Genomic DNA, 14223 nt, shown 5'->3' with positions numbered 1-14223 from the left:
TTTTTCCTTTAAGAATGGATATTTACCCAAGATTGTAATGTAACAAAATCAACAGAAATATTCTAAAAATGTTAAATTATATAAGGAACAACCTTCCAAAAATCCTAACAAAAAGATACCAAATTCCACTTGCACTTTAAAAGTAAACAAATAACAATATTCATTTTACCATTAAAAATTCGGCCTAGGATAATTAATGTAGCTAACTTTGTTAGTTGATATTAATTTTAAGTGTTAAAGAATTTGGTAGTGCTTGGTAATTGATAAATTCTACTAAATTAAAAATCCATTATTATTATTTATATATGCACCGTCCCTCTATATTCAAACATAGGCTGAGTCTAAACCTAGTTAACACTCACACGGGAAAGTCAAGTAGCTAAATTTTGTAGGTGGATATTAATTTTAAATGTTAAACAATTCTAATAATGCTTGGAAATTAATAAAATTGTATTGAATTAAAAATCCATTATTTTATAGGTTGATATTAATTTTATGCATTAAACATTCTGATTGTGCTTGGTAATTGATAAAATTCTATTGAATTAAAAATTCATTATATATATATAATAATTGATTTTTCTAAACCAAGTTACCATTCACGTGGGAAAATTAAAAGTAGCTAACTTTTGTAGGTGGATATTAATTTAAAGTGTTAAAGAATTCTAACACTACTTGACAATTGATAAAGTTCTACTCATGTTATTGGGAAGCCCCATTATTATTGGACTTGATATTCCAAAATATTATATTGAATAACTTAATATCAAATGTTGTTTATAACAAGTAGAAGATATGAATAATTTTAATAGTTAAATATCAAATTTGATTTTGTAAATATATGAATATTTAGTAAAATTTTATGGGAAACTTAAGAATTAAGTATATATAGAAATTATATTAAAAATGTTGGATTTTTTAAATTTTAGCTTTTATAGGTTAAAGCATAAATAATTTAGAAGTAATGGTTAGTTAACTCTATTTATCATAATACTCTCACCCTTTCTTCCATTCTAACTTCAACTTTTTCTTTATTTCCATTCTCAAATTGATAGTCTATTTTAGCACAATATTTATCATACGAAAGCGAGGAGTCTAGTCTTAAAGCAAAATAGTGTATGCTACAGAAGTGAAGTTGTTAGAAAGATATGTTATTTAAGAATCATTATGAAATTTGATTTTATGGCCTGAATTGAGACGTATTTTAGCACAATATTTATGTCCAATTACAACCTTAGTTTTTAATTGTAAAATTCTAAGTTCTCTTATACTTCCAAATAATAATATAACTGGATGTTGGTTTAAATTTATATATTCATTTCTTCATTCCTCACTGATTTTGATTACCTTTTCAATTTTTATTTAAATTTTCTTTTATAAGTGTTTCTGTTTTTATTTTTTTCTTTCTTATTCATTATAATATTCAATTTAATGTTAGCATCTTCCTCATTCAAATTTAATCATTTTCAAATTAGGAAACCCTAGATAACCCATTCAAGTATCCTTGCATGACAAATGTCTCTTTTATCATATATTGTAAACATATAAGTCATAAAATGTGAATATGATTATTTATTTTGGTCATATTCAAGTTTTCAACCTCTATGTTTTACATATAATTGGTAAAATTGTTTGCAAATGATGCTTGAATTGTCCATTTGGATAGTTTAGAAACATATAATATCTATGAAATCCCTCGCTTATGCTTTACCATATTGATAAATTTTGACAATAATTCCCCTTGTTCTCTAAGTGCATATTTGGACAAGGTAACATATTATTAATAGCTTAGTTAAGCTAACTAATAGTATGTTTACACCTTGGCCAATTCGTGTACTTGGAGAACTATGGGGAAATGTTGTCAAAATGGAACTAAGCATATGGGCGATTGATTCTTAGGTATTATATATTTCTAAATGGGATAGTAACCACTACCTAATAGAGAAGTTTGAGATGATAGAAAGCATATCACATACATTATAAGTTCATATGAAGATTCATTGTTATGTGATTAAAGGTTTTAATTCACAGAATTACAAGAAAAATGTTAATGAAGTGTCTTAATGGATGGAGCAACAAGTTCTTTACAATGTTGCTTGAATTATTGAAGAAGACACTTTCTAAGGGTGAGAAATTGCCAAGTAGTTATTATGAAGCAAAAAAATTACTCTGTGGCCTTGGTCTTCATTATATTAAGATTGATCGATGACCCTCAGATTGCATGTTGTATACAAAAGAGTATGCAAATGAAAATGAGCGTGTTGTTTATGGTGTCTTTAGATGGAAATCAAGTGATGTTCATTCTACAGATGAGTTCAATAAGTCATCAAAGAAGAAGAAACTTTCTGCTAAGGTCTTGCGTTATTTTCCTCCAAAACCAAGACTCCAAAGGTTATATATGTCATCTAAGACGGCTTCTCACATGAAATGGCATGTTGATGGTTGCGTGAGAGGTGAGATGATGAGGCATCCAGTGGACTCTTTATCTTGGAAAAACTTCGATGAGGTACACCCTTCATTTGCCACTAGAACCTCAAAATGTTAGGCTTGGTTTGGCAAGTGATGGTTCAATCCTTTTGTAAATATGTCAATTTCCTATAGCATGTGGCCCGTGGTTTTTATTCCATATAACTTACAACCTTGGATGTGTATGAAGTAAACATTTTTCTTATTGTCACTACTTATTCCCGGTCCAACTGCACCTAGGAATGACATTGACATAGACTTGCAACCATTAATAGATGAGTTGAATGATTTATGGCAGGTTGGGGTTGAAACATATGATGCTTCAACAAAACAAAATTTTTGTATGCGTGCAACTATATTATGGACTATCAATGATTTTCCTGCATATGCAAATCTTTCAAGTTGGAGCACTAAAGGGCAATTTTCTTGTCCTATTTGCAATAAGGATAATTACTCATTTCGATTACAAAATAGACGAAAATGGTGTTACATGGGGCATCGTCAATTTTTGCCAACTATACAAAAGATGTCTATCATAGATTTTGACGTGATAAAAGACCTTTTGATGGAAATGAGAAGCATAGAGAAGCACCCAAAGATTTCAAGGCTGTTCTGGACCTTCTTGGATATTTTTGTAAATTGGGATTAAATCGAGCTCTATTAAATTATTTGACCAATTGGATGATTATCTAGACATATAGGGGATGTTTCCTGAATTTTTTATTTTTATTTTTTTGTGAAGAATCTTGTTCTGATTGCATGCTGAAATTTCTATACAATGTTTAACTTATCTTTTAATCTGGAGTTAATTGATATATCTTTACTCGATCTTGGCTTTGGTATTGTAATATAGACATAATGAGGGTGTCGTATGATTTTTCTCATGTTAAAATAATGTTTCTAGATATTTGTTTAGAATTTTGCTAATGAATTTGACTATTCTACCCATTTGCTACCTGTTTTGTCTTAATCACTAATTTTTGTATCTTTGACACTCATGTAAATTAATTTAGCTTTAATAATCAGTTGTATTGCATGTCCTACATGATAATTGTTGTTTCTTTATATTCCTACCATTTCATTTGAGTTGTATGTATACCATTTATATTAGGGTTTTGTATCCTAGTTATCTGTTATTACCTCCATAGAGAAGGAAGGAATATGAGCATCAAGCTGAGGCATGCCAAGTATCTACCTAGTAGATTAGAAGGAGACAAGGAAGGAGTGGTCGTACATGGTCATTTTGAATGTGACAACGACAACAACTGAGTGCATGTTCGTGTAGAACATTTGCACAATATGGGGGTAATAAGTCTCTTGATGAGAAAACAAAGTCTCCCACCCTTAGTCACAGATGATGGTTGGGAGAAGAGTATCCTAGAATGCACAAAGGTTGACAAAATGTTTGATCTCAATGCAACAATCACAAAAGGAAGCATAAAATCAATAACAAGCCTCTTAACAGTGGAAACACCCCACTGGGAGGTCTCCCAGGTTGAAAGGACCTGAGAGTGCTCTCCTGAATGAGCTTAGGTGACCCAAAAGGGGTCACCTCACACTGGTACCTACAACTAGCCATCGACACACGAAATGAAGAAAACTATAAAGGAAAACTAAATGACTAGGAATGTTATAAACGACTAAACAATACTATGTGGACGAAAACACAAAAAAAAATAAAAAATTAAGTAATCTGATCTCAAATGATGAAGAGATGAAAACCCAAAGTGCTCGAACTAGATAGGATGGATGGACAGTGAATATGGTGCACTAAAAAGGCTTTTTATAAATCCAAGAGCACTTAAAGTAGATTAATGCTCGAGCATCTCCAGTGTTGGAAGTGGCGTTGGAAACGGCTTATAACACTCAAGTGGTCTAACTACTTGAAGCGGCACTAGATACAACTTATAGCTCTTGAGCGCTAGGTGTGTTGGAAAGAAGTGCTTGAGCGCTGGTTACAATGCTTGATGCAGAAACTCAACACTAAGAAAAAGAAACACACTTACTAAAAGATTTTGAAACATTACTAATTCACAAATGAACTAAATAAAATGTAAGAAAACTGATTGCATGCCTAGCTGGTGTACCTTGAGTTTGGTTCTCAGACAGGAGTAATCAACAAAATTTATAACCTATATCACCATGCACTAGGATAGCCTTAGCTAATATAGCATAGTGGCTCTAGGATCGTTCACTGGGAAGGGTTTCAACTTACTATTGACATTAATTCAAAATTGAATTGATGGTTTTTCATTTCAAGGTTAGCTTTAAAAGAAACATAATCTTTGGTTGAAAAAGATTGGTTTTAATCTAACTAAAAAGAAAGTAATGGGAATTACTTATAAAGAAAAGCGTTTCTTGAAGTTTTAGGATCACTGGGATCAGGCTCCTTATGCAAAAACAGAGCTCCGGTCACTTGAATATTTTCCTCAATTATAGTTAATTCTCTAATCGGTGTTGTACAGATGCTTCCCGTTATTGGATTCAAACACTAAATCCCTCTCACTGATGCAACTTGAAATGGCTCGTGCCTCTCACCTAGCATTTACCATTCAAGGTGCTTATTAACCTTGGACTTCTCTTCTCAAGCTCGCAAGAGATAACTAATGGATGTCTCCTTAGAGTCTAAAAGCTTACCAAGTGTTGGCAATTCTAGAAAATCCTACCTTCAAGTCACCTCCCAAAGGCTCGCAAGAGGTAAACTAGTGCATCTCAATGGACGGAGATCACTTGCCTTACCAAGTGTTGGCCCAGGTGAGTTAAAGGCGTTTTAAATTAACTAAAAACATAGAAACCATTAACGGGTCACACTTTCACTCCATTAATAGCTGAAACAACGAAACTACCAATTCTTGCACTCGACACCTTACCCAGCTACCTTAGCTCCAAGAGGCAAAAAGTCTAGCCACTCATTCTCTGAGGAAACTTCCTCAGAGCTTGTTTGGCTAGTAAGAAAAATACAATCAAATTGAGTAGGTAAGGCAGAGCAAAGCTCTGTATATTACTTCCTTCAAAACTATACAAAAGATGTCTCTGAGAACAAGCTCCCGAGATATGTCTGTGTAGAAAATTACAAACAATATATATGAGGCTATTCACCCTTTGTTCTTACTTAATAATCAAGGAATCCTATGATTGGTGGATTACAAGGAGAAAATGGGGATTTAAACATCAAATATCTGAAGAAAAAAATCTAAAAGTGTCGGTCGCAAATATCTGGAAGCACTCAGGAGGATTTCACAGGCATGCAAGATGGCTGCGAAATTTCGCAAGCTGAAGGTCACCATTTCGCAGCCAAAGGCTGATTTCGCAGCCTGCGAAATTGGCCTTCAGCTTGGTGTGATCAGCTTCCAATGACTCTAACTTCTTCATTTCAACTTCGATTCGAGCACCGTTTGAAGCGTTGGATTGCTGACTTCCCGAGCTTCGAAACGACATATAGTATGCATGAAATGAGCTCCAAAAAGTGCTTCAAAAGTTTCTGTCCTCTTGAATTCTTCATGTTAGATTTCTCTCTTTGCTTTCCCTCCTTACATTCATGATTTGCTTATGGCAAAGGACTATAAAGCTTCAAAACTTAGGTTTCTCATGTTAATGAGCTTCCATTTGCTTTGCCATGGATTCCATAGAACTCTCTTCAATCTTGGATTGCTTTGGTGATCAAAATACTATCAAAAACACCAAAACTTACACAATTTGATTAGAAACGATTGCAAAGGTCCTTAATATGCTAATTGAGTTAACAGGTAATAACTACTACTCAAAAGTGTTTAAAAGAGTTAATTACAAGGTAAAAAATAACACTTTTTGAGTAGTAATAAAAAAAAACTTAGGGTAGACTCATAATTCTCTTAAACTCTCAACATTAGATTGATCAGTAATATACCGAGTGAATTTTCAAGATAGTATACATCAATCCATCAAGAATGAAGTTTCAAATCCAAATATCAGAGTTAATCATAATCTCAATTTTGAAACCTAATGCATAACTATCAGTATATAAGAGGGCTAACATAGAGATATAATCATTGATATTCAAGGGAATATGACTTATTGTCTAGTTCTATATTTCAAAATTGATCACTTAGAAGAGATCCAATCATTATTTTGATCAAATTAAAGTACACATCCAATTAATTTGTTTAAGATCGTCAAATTTTTATTTAACATGACCTCATTGACCTATATACAGAACAACTTGACTCTCCTTTAATTTGATATTATATTTTTTTTTCTATTTTTTTTTAATTTAAAAGTGGAGGCATCGTACACCATGATCTTTTTTTATTCTTCATTTTATTTTCATTCATGGTTTCCTTTGTATCCACTTTGGGAGTGTTTCCAAGTATTGCAAGTGAGCAGCTTATATTTAAGAGTATAAATCTTAGAAAGTGTTTGAGAGTTATGCTTAACCAAAGATTCAATTATTCACTAACTCACCTTAAGAAACAATTATAATAATCTTAGTTGAACAAGGCATATGGATAATAAGATTTGAGAATGGTAAATGATCCTAACAAAGGGATTAAAGTCTACTTTATGAGTTAAACTTAAGAAGTCTCCCTCTTGATCAGTCACAAGATGTAACTAAGGTTAAAATTTCACTATACAAAGAAATTTAATTATCAGGAATCATATACGTCAATAGTGATTAACAAATATCTAAGAATCAATCCACATCAAGTCTTGTAGACATAGTATATTTCTCCAGTTCACAAACTTGTGATATTAAATCATGCTAATATATCAAGTAAATAAACAAAAATAATGTTTGAGAAATAATAGAAGATCAAAGGAATAAACAGAAAAAAAAAAATAAGAAAAGCAAACCTTTTAAGGCATATAATACTAGATAATCAGTCAATTAGGCATATGCCCAGGGATTTCTTAAGAAATTCAAACCTAATAGAATCCAAAGGTTTTGTAATGACATCTTCCAATTAATGTCCAATAGGGACAAACTCTAAAGAGACAAAATTTTCTTCAATAAAATCCTTAATAAAGTAATGACAAATTTCAATATAATTAGTACGGGAATGAAGAACAAGATTCTTTGAGATATTTATAGCACTAGAGTTGTCATAATGTATGTTCTGGTCCTTTGCTCAATCCCATAGTCTCCTAATATTAGTTTCATCCACAAGAGTTGTGTACAACAACTTCCAACAACAACATATTCAACTTCGATAGTAGATAAAGATATAAAATTTTGTTTCTTACTAAGCAAAGCCAAAATATAATCACCAATAAAAAAATAAAACAAAATAAAATAAAATAGTAGATATGATTTTTCTATCCTCAACATTTCTGGCCCAGTTAGCATCAAAATAACCAATAATCACAAAAGAAGAGTTATAAGAATACCATAAACTATACTCTAGAATCCTATTAGTATAACAAATAATTCTTTTAATAGAAATTAAGTGTGACTCTTTGGGGTTTGCTTGGTACCTAGCACAAGCTCCAACACTAAAGGATATATTAGGATGGCTCGTAGTAAAGTAAGCTTCTTATCATACTCTTATAGATCTTCTGCTCAACATAATAGCAAGCTTCCTATCATACTCTTATAGATATTTTGCTCAACTTTTTTTTTCAATTGTATCCTTGCTAAGCTTATTGGTAGTGCTTATAATTGTTCTAGAGTGTTTATTGGATTATAGATTGAATTTATTAACTAACTCTCTAGCATATTTAGATTGTGAGAAAAAGATTCCATCTTTTAGTTGCCTAATTTTCAATCCTAGGAAGAAAGTTAGTTCGCCAACCATACTCATCTCAAATTCAATCTTCATTTTCTCAACAAAACTAAGGGCAAGGTCACTAGAGGTCACTCTAAAAACAATATCTACAACATAAATCTGGACCACTAATAACTTATCCTTGGGCCTATGTATAAACAAGGTTCTACTAACTCCCCATTTCTCAAACTTTTCTCCAAAAGGTAGGTTGTGAGCTTTCATACCAAGCTCTAGGAGCTTGCTTTAATCTATAGAGGGCTTTTTTTTTTAACCTATAGACATGGTTGGGGAATTTAGAATCCTTGAAACCCTTAGTTTCTAAACATAAACTTCTTTGCTTAGAATTCCATGTAGTAAAAAACTCTTGATATCCATTTGATAAAGCTTCATCCTCAAGGAGTATGCTATGGTGAAAAGTATCCTGATTGATTCTAACTTGGAAATGGGTGTAGATGTTTCTTCATAATAAATATCCTCTATCTATGAGTATCCTTGGGCTACCAATCTTGCTTTATTCCTCACAATGACCCTGTTTTTATCACTTTTTTTTTTTTGAAAATCCATTATGTACCTATGACATGTTTATCTTTAGACCTAAGGACTAAATACCATAATTCCTAATGAATTGATCTCTTCTTGGAGTGTAGTAGTACAAGGCTTATCTTCTAAGCTTCTTCCACATTCTTTGGCTCTAATTGGGAGGTATAGCATACAAGACCCATCTCATTTAATCTGGATAGTCTCATAGTAACCACACGTTCATTCATGTTACATATAACATTTAAGATAGGGTGATTCTTATTAGGAACCCTCGATTACTTCGTTCTCATGCCCTGGATCTCATAGGATGCATGCATCTATCCTTAGAGCTCTCTAAATCTAATTCATTGAAAAATAATGGTTTTAAATACCACTATAAAATAAAGATCTAGAGAAAAAAGTGCTCATACTTGGATTTGGATATTCCCAAATCAATTCATTGCAGTGAAGAACATGCCTAGAAAAATTGGAGAATTTTTTCTCATGCTGCTACCCACATGTGCGTCCCATGTGATTTCCATGCACATGGCCTATGTACATCGCATGTGATCTCGTGCATACAGCCTGTGCACATTCTATATTGTTCTCGTGTGTGCGGCCTATATGATTCCAATACGCTTCTCGTACACCTAAGATATTTCGCTTGATGACTCTTCCTTGTATCTAGGCATTGAGATGATGGAGATCTTAAGGGTGAAGGCTAGGGTTTTCTCTTTGGACTAAAAAGAGAGAATGACAAGACCTGAAAACCCAACCCCTAAAGAGGTATTTATAGGCTTCCTATTGGGCTTAAGTGACTTAAGGCCACCATGGGCTTAGGTCACTTAATTTAGCCCAAAAATATTGCTAATTGATTAATTAACCATACAAGTCCTAATTAATCAATTAGCCTAGTCCAGAGATACCACTCATTTATCTGTGTACAACCTTACATAATTACCAAAATACCCTTTATGCATAAAAGTGAACTAAAAACCCATCCAACCCTCATAAACTATGTCACCAAGGAATATGAGCTCAGAGTAAGGACCACTAGGACCCATAAGAGTACTGGCTCCCTCAAAATAAAATTTTGAAATTGACTCAACATCCCACTACAAAGAGTCAATTGCACTCTAATACCCTATGTATATTACAATGAGACACCAAGTACTCGGGTCCGTGACCTACTATCCATTACATGCAAACTCCCTATGAACTGATGTCTATAATCTAACAAGGTGGTGCTATCACCTATTAAGATTACCTCTTAAATTCTTGAGTTACGAATCCCACTTATTATGTAATCAAATGACATACTCTAGCTCCAAGGAGTATACATCAAATTCCACAAAAGAAATTACTATGGCTACAAATTTGATGATCACATGTCCTTTGGATCACCCAAGGGGACACACTATCTCAATCCCATGAGATATCATGGTGCCTCTATTGAGAATACCTATTGCCACTAGCCTCCATTAATAGTAACTCAATCCATAGGTCAAAGCCTTCTATTGATTTTAGCACAGACTTAATATCCATTCAAGGTTGAGAGTCCATGCAGTATAGTAGTTTGTTGAATCATGACAATTGATAGTCTTGCATTATGATTCACCTTAGGTCCTATCCAATGTGTATCACATACACTAGTGTACTCACCCCATCTTGACGTCCAAGACAAGTCATCCCTCAAATTAGGAGGTGGTGCACTACAATTTCTACTAGATTGCCCAAATCCATGAATCGACTATGGACAATTTATCTACTTACAAAGAACCTATAACTTGTATATTTTATGTAACTCTAATGACCCAAGTCATATACAATATAAAAGACATGGTCTGAATACTCAAATCAATGTCAATACTCTAAAAGGATAGCAAGGAGACAATTAAATCTAACTTATTATATCATGTCTTGCTTTTAGCAGCTCAATCCCAACAAACTCCCACTAACCTCAAACACAGACTAGATACTATTGAAGATTCTGCTCCATAGTCTCATCAACTCTCTATACTATCTCATAATAAGGTAACTCTTTCTTTTTATGTGTTTCACCTACTATCCACTACATGCAGACTCCCTATGAACTAATGACCGTAATCTAACAAGGTAGTGTTATCACCTATTAAGATTACCTCTCAAATTCTTGAGTTACGGATCCCACTTATTATGTAATCAAATGACATACTCTAGCTCCTTGGAGCATACATCAAATTCCACAAAAGAAATTACTATGGCTACAAATTTGATGATCACATGTCCTTTGGATCACCCAAGGGGACACACTATCTCAATCCCATGAGATATCATGGTGCCTCTATTGAGAATACCTATTGCCACTAGCCTCCATCAATAGTGACTCAATCCATAGGTGAAAGCCTTCTATTGATTTTAGCATAGACTTAATATCCTTTTAAGGTTGAGAGTCCATGCAGTATAGTAGTTTGTTGAATCATGACAATTGATAGTCTTGCATTATGATTCACCTTAGGTCCTATCCAATGTGTATCACATACACTAGTGTACTCACCCCATCTTGACGTCCAAGACAAGTCATCCCTCAATTAGGAGGTGGTGCACTATAGTTTCTACTAGATTGCCCAAATCCATGAATCGACTATGGACAATTTATCTACTTACAAAGAACCTATAACTTGTATATTTTATGTAACTCCTAATGCACTCAAGTCATATACAATGTAAAAGACATGGTCTGAATACTCAAATCAATGTCAATACTCTAAAAGGATAGCAAGGAGACAATTAAATCTAACTTATTATATCATGTCTTGCTTTTAGCAGCTCAATCCCAACAAACTCCACTAACTCCAAACATAGACTAGGTACTATTGAAAGATTCGGCTCCATAGTCTCATCAACTCTCTATACTATCTCACAATAAGGTAACTCTTTCTTTTTATGTGTTTCCCCTTCTAGTGGTACTTTAGTTCTTTAAACCATGTCACCGTTTCTCTATTATCACATAACAGGATCTTAGATGATATAACCAAAGGAACTACCCATCTAGCAACACTTAGAGTGTACACATACCTAGAGGTTGACCTGCGAGAGTGCTCATCAGATTGAAAGTCCAATTTCCCGACATGAAAGGAGTACCAACTCATTGGAAGGACTTACAAACATATAATCCCTCATTCTCTAAAGATACTTGAGTAAATGCTTGACATCTGCCCAAAGATTTAATAAGGAAATAAACTAATATCCACTCATTATTCCTATAGTAAAGCAAATATCTAGTCTAGCACATAGCATCTTATACTTAAGACTATCCATTACAGAGGCATAGGATACCGCCTTAATGCAATATCTCTCCAAAAATGGCCAAGGACATTGATCCTAAGAAAGATAACCCCAAACCCTTCTTGGAGTTTTGTATCATGTACTTGACTAAATGCTTATCAATGTAGGTGACATGACACAATTTTCCTATTCTTGTTATCCTAAAGGACCTTAATCCCAAGAATATATTGTGTCTTCCTCTACATTTTCATCTAGAACTGAGTAAACTATGAGATCTTGACTGATGACAATATCCCTACATCATATCCAATGAGTAGATTGTTATCTACCTGCAAGATCTTAGAGCATCACCACACTTCCCTATGTATTCTTGTACATATAAGGCCCTTTGCTATGAAAATGTTTGGTTGTTAAATCTCATAAATGAGACATACTACAATAGATAGGAGTGATCTGATGGATTTGAGTATGACCACTATTGAAAAGGTTTTCCATAGTTGAAACAAAGTTTCAAATTATAACCTTTAGATACAATCTTAGCCACATAAAACTCAAGTTTTCCACTTCCTCTTATGTTCATCTTGTAAACTAACTTATACCTATGAGTTTTATCCTTTTAGATACTTTTACAGGAACCCAAACAATATTAGAATACAAAGATTCTAACTACCTCTTCATAGCTCCTTGCCTTAAGTGAGCACAAACACTGCTCACTGCTTCATCATAATTTGTGGGGTATAAACCTCCCACTACGATGAGGCACTAGTGTCACAAGAATGGCATGCCTTTAACCCTCTAATATATCATCCAATTTATATCACTTAGTCCTTATCATATAGTCTTCATAAAAAATCTGACATTTGTGTCAATAAATATCTTTTGATGATCCTCACACCCCACTTTCATTGTGAAAAACAAACAACTTAATACCTAATATTGTAAAGTTGCATTTATAATTAAGTTAAATTAAGTTCTATTTAGATTTGAATAAAAAAAAACAACCATCACCTTAGTAGTATAACTTAAAAGTTAAAAATAACATTAAGTATTAAGTTAAAATAATTAATTTGTTCTTAATCTCAATTTTTACCATATTTGCCTATGTAAGTGAGTATATTTTACAACCATGACCCCACATTCAGTTATCTTATGCATCGACAATACTTTAAATATGGATGTTTTATAAATAATTAAATTTATTAGTTAAGATTAATGAAAATAAATAATAATTAAAATTAATGAGAGTAAATATGTCAATTTGATAATGTAAAATAAATTTTAAGTTAATTTTACATAACAACCTTAATACTTAAAGTAAATACTAAATAATAAGCTTTAAGTTAAAAACTTAAAATAATTTAATTTAAAGTCAACTTAAATTATTAATTAATAAATTTTAAGCTTTACAAATAATATTAATAATTGAGGAAACTTAGCAATTATAAGGGCTTTTTTTTTTTTTTTTTTTTTTTTTGTGGTGTAAGGCTAAAAGCAAGGATGAGTTGAAATTTCATAGGTATTTTGAAATTATCCCAAAGGTATGTTGAAGAAGTTGTTTAATTCTATATTAAAGAGCAATGCAACAATTTAATCAACTTGTTTATTTAATTAATTTTTTCAAATTATAATAATTACAACATACAACTTCGAGGAGGACTTTTGCCTTTAAATTGGGCCGTCACCTATAAATGTATAATAAAGTGAACCTTCTGAGCGAGTTACTTCAAGTGTATCGTAGTGATTGAGAAAATAGAAAAAAATTCAACGAATTTTTTAATCTTAAGGCATTTTAGTTGTAAATATACAGTATGTGAAAGTTCATTGTCTAAATAATTGTTTACTTTACAACATGTAGTAAAGATCAAATGGTTTCACAATGTAAGAAAATAAGGCCTTAAAATTATTACCATTTTTTCTACAACGTATATGAGAAGGAGAATTTTTATAGGAAAGTAAGAGCTTTGACTTGACCCATGAATGGTAACAATGATATGGGATTGACAAGCTACATACAAATTTAAAATAAATGAAAAATAAAATTATGATAAATCAAAAGTTAATTTTAAGTTCACATTTGTTTAGGCTGGGTGAGATAGATAGCTCATGAAAGCCCCGTAATAAGATGGGTTTGAAATGAAAAGAGATGAACTATACTTTAAATTTTATTTTATTTTTAGCAAAAATAAATTAAGATGCACTCCTAAAACAGGACCAAAAAAATGACTAAAAA

The sequence above is a fragment of the Vitis riparia genome, chromosome 2 (assembly GCF_004353265.1).
Source record: "Vitis riparia cultivar Riparia Gloire de Montpellier isolate 1030 chromosome 2, EGFV_Vit.rip_1.0, whole genome shotgun sequence".
In the NCBI taxonomy this organism is placed as follows: Eukaryota; Viridiplantae; Streptophyta; class Magnoliopsida; order Vitales; family Vitaceae; genus Vitis; species Vitis riparia.
The sequence above is the reverse complement of the archived record's forward strand: the minus strand, read 5'-3'. Positions refer to the sequence as shown.